Source organism: Triticum urartu, chromosome 1 (genome assembly GCF_003073215.2).
Source record: "Triticum urartu cultivar G1812 chromosome 1, Tu2.1, whole genome shotgun sequence".
Classification (NCBI taxonomy): domain Eukaryota; kingdom Viridiplantae; phylum Streptophyta; class Magnoliopsida; order Poales; family Poaceae; genus Triticum; species Triticum urartu.
Genome location: NC_053022.1, coordinates 451784979 through 451789349, shown reverse-complemented (window position 1 = coordinate 451789349; position 4371 = coordinate 451784979).

Sequence of the window (4371 nt, the reverse complement as noted above, 5' to 3'; positions counted from 1 at the left end):
GATGACGTGAAAGCCTCGTTTGAACAGTCTACCAACATCATCCGGCAACTAAATGAGAGCAATGCGAAGCTCCAGGCCGAGCACGACCTGCTGTGGGAAAAGATCGTCAGAAGTGCAGAGCTGCAGGAGCAGACCACTACCTAGTTCAAGAGGACCGGCATCATCGTCGAGAAACTTATGGACGAGAATGACATGCTGCGCATCGAGCGCAGAAGGCTGGTGGAGGAATCCATGGATGCTCTCAACCAGCATCTTGAGGACAAGAAAGAGCTCGTCGCCGCCCGCCGCGGAGACTAGTTGTCTTCCTTCTTCTTTTGCCCTTGTGTATATCGGGCATTGCCGCATGTGGATTTTTTTAATTATGTTTATAAAAATGTAAGACAATTAGTATCCAATGTCATCGTCCTCATATTCATCATGCTTGCTATAAGTCGCAGTCGACGCTATATTGGTCCGTCAGTTCTTACATCAAGATCCGTGCAAAACTTTCTTTTTAGATTTTCATTTTTCTCTCTTAAATCTCAGTCCAGTGAGACATATAGCCACGCCGTAGAACAGGTGCTCGGGCGCCATTAATGGAGACGTTGGGAGGGAGGTGCGTGGCGGGTAGCGGTCAAAAGGGCTCTCCTCCCGATGAGCACGTGCAGGGGTCTGATCGCACGCCTCCCGTACTCAAATAGCTACCCCGCATGACACCTCCTAGCCAAAAAAAGGGGACGCGTGGCCGCACGTAATTGGTAAGTCGAATGCCCACGGTTTCAGTAATAGTTGTGTTTCCGATTTGTAACATGACAACACTTGTTTCAAAATGACTTTGTTGATTGTTAATGTGTGCGCCTTCACAAATCGGACAGGAAAATTACCACAACATAATGGTGCCATGTCATGAGACTATGCCAAGTTTCATGATTTTCAGGCGTGTTTTGGAATTACAAGCATTAAAAAAGCAAGTTTCTCAATCTTTTTGGCCGAGCCACGACGCCCAGATGTTTGAATTTCACTCCCATCTCTTGCATGGGACCTAGAAATTCACCCAAGGACACACATGTGATTTTTCAAACAACTTTGGTGCACTAGAGCATGTGCTTGTAGTTCAAATTTGAATTATGCACATTAAATGCCCAGAAACTAAATTAATGTATAAAAAAGGCCAAACGAACCCGGAATAATTCCAAAATTTAGCACGGTACTTTTATTTGGTCTAATCTGGGTGTGTAAAAAAATTAAGGCGGGAGAAGTCAGTGTACGTATGTCGTTTTGCACACGGAGGTGACACGTTCCCTCTCGGAACCAAGGGCCTTCTTGAGGGAAGCTCCGGTTTGCAAGAAGCTTACACCAAAGCTTATCCCAATTCGGCCAAAAAAATTGCCGCAGCATGTTGGTGCCATGTCATGACACCATGCCAAGTTTTATGATTTTCATGCATGTTTTGGAATTACAGGAATTAAAAAACCAAGTTTCTCAATCTTTCCGAGCGAGCCACGACGCCCAGATGTTTGAATTTCACTCCAATCTCTTGCATGGGACCTAGAAATTCACCCAAGGACACACATGTGATTTTTCAAACAACTTTGGTGCACTGGAGCCTGTGCCTGTAGTTCAAATTTGAATTATGCACATTAAATGCCCAGAAACTCAATTAATGTATAAAAAGGCAAAACGAACCCAGAATAATTCCAAAATTTAGCACGGTACTTCTATTTGGTCTAGTCTGGCTGCGTAAAAAAATTATGGTGGGAGAAGGCAGTGTACATATGTCGTTTCACACACGGAGGTGACACGTTCCCTCTCAGAAACACGAGCCTTCTTAAGGGAACCTCCGGTTTGCAAGAAGCTTACACCAAAGCTTGTCCAAATTCGGCAAAAAAATTACCGCAGCATGTTGGTGCCATGTCATGAGACCATGCCAAGTTTCATGATTTTCAGGCGTGTTTTGGAATTACAGGAATTAAAAAACCAAGTTTCTCGATCTTTCCGGTCGAGCCACGACGCCTAGATGTTTGAATTTCACTCCCATCTCTTGCATGGAACCTAGAAATTCACCCAAGGACACACATGTGATTTTTCAAACATCTTTGGTGCACTGGAGCCTGTGCTTGTAGTTCAAATTTGAATTATGCACATTAAATGCCCAGAAACTCAATTAATGTATAAAAAGGCCAAACGAACCAGGAATAATTCCAAAATTTAGCACAGTACTTCTATTTGGTCTAATCTGGTCATGTAAAAAATTAAGGCGGGAGAAGGCAGTGTACGTATGTTGTTTCACACACGGAGGTGACACATTCCCTCTTGAAACCAAGAGCCATCTTGAGGGAAGCTCCGGTTTGCAAGAAGCTTACACCAAAGCTTGTCCCAATTCGGCCAAAAAATTTACTGTAGCATGTTGGTGCCATGACATGACACCATGCCAAGTTTCATGGTTTTCAGCCTTGTTTTGGATTTACAGGAATTAAAAACCAAGTTCCGCAATCATTCCGGCCGAGCCACGACACCCAGATGTTTGAATTTTATTCCCATTTCTTTCATGGGACCTATAAATTCACCCAAAGACACAGATGTGATTTTTCAGCAAACTTTGGTCCATTGGAGCTTGTGCTTGTAGTTCAAATTTGAATTATGCAGATTAAATGCCCAGAAACTCAACTAATGCATAAAAATGCCAAACGAACCCGAAATAATTCCAAATTTAAACACGACACTCATGTACTAGTTGCATGTTCACTGTATGTAAATGCTCTAGCAATTCAAACACCATCCTTTCCCTCTGTCACACCATTTTGTCTTTCAAAACATAATGAAAAAAAATCAAGGTATACCACAAACAGTTTACTAGAAAGAATCGTAAGGGATGCGATATAAAATATCTTGGCGCACCGTCTTGTCTGGCTTACGCAGGAAGCTTCATCGTCTACAGTCCACCGCCCCCGCTTGAACCACACTTGCACGCCAGTTTCTTGCGGCACCGAGCGAATTTTTTTTGCCACCACGGAAATATCTATCTCCCCGCCCCCTCCCTCCTACCAAAAGCCACATTTCCACTGTTCCTCCTTGCTTTTCCAAGTTCAAACTTTCACTGCTTCTTACTGGCAGCTCAGCCTCCTCGCCGGTGACCCTTCTTCTTGCAGCGCCACCTCCTCGCTGGCTACCCTTCTTCTTGCAGCGCCGCCTCCTTACTGGCGACCCTTCTTCTTGCAACGCTGCCTCCTCGCCGGTGACCCTACTTCTTGCTGCGCGGCCTCCTCGCCGTCGACCCTTCTTCTTGCTGCGCGGCCTCGTCGATATGGTCAGGTAATCCACACCCCACCCACACCCTCCTCCTCCTTTCCCGTCCCACATGCCCAGACTAACAGGGCGACACCTTCCACCGAAATCATTGCCCCCTCCTCCAATTAAGCACCGCCCACAGCCATTTTACACGTAGTATAACTTGGAGCTAAGTAGCATGCGGCCGCACGCGCGAATGAGGTTGCTATGGCTACCATGCGCATCGACGCCAGATCTTCAAGGAGCACCTCGTCTTCGAGGCCACCATCGACACCGCCGCGCGGTTGTCTACATTAAAATACAGTTCATGGTTTTTTTTCTTAGGGCCACCGCTAGTGCCTTCTAGTGATTTGTCCTCTGTAATGTTAATATGCAATCTGATGTTCAGTTAACAGTTTGGTCATCTGAAATGTAATCTTCAGTTAACACTTTGGTCCAACAATTGCTACATTTTGTATTACTGTTCTCAAGCATTCTTTGTTTTGTTAACCGTCTTATCTTCTAGTACATGTTTCTATTCTGCAATGTCGTGCTCAGTTAACTATTTTGGTTCATTTGGTCTGCTGTCCATTTAACTGTTTGGTTCAGTTCTACAATTTGATTTTCATTTGTTGTGGGTACAATTTTGTATTGTTATGCATGTGACACCAATTGAATTTGGCTGTACTCAATACATATTCTACTGGTAGTATGGCAACTCTCAGTTAACCTGATCAAGATCTTCCTTATGCGCGTTGCAGGGAAACAATGGGAGATACTGCGGTTTACCATCGAGGTTTGTTCAAGCAGGGTCCTTTGGCTAATAGCTCATTATTGTGCAGTTGCAGGAATCATTCTAATATTTAGGTTTCTTACAATTTAGTTTTGCACATGTAGGTCCTGCTGTCAGAGGCTTAGACCCACTGTTCGACCCATTTTGCATATAGGGAAATAGATGTCCATGAATATCAGTCAAGTCAAGAAACTCAGAAAGATTGTTAGGATGAAGAAACTTGCGACGAATAACAACAAGATCATTGTTTGCACAATGAGGAAGACATCAGTCAACTATAGGATGGTACCAACTCTTTTACCTTGTTTTTACCCCTTGCGCCATTTCAAAAT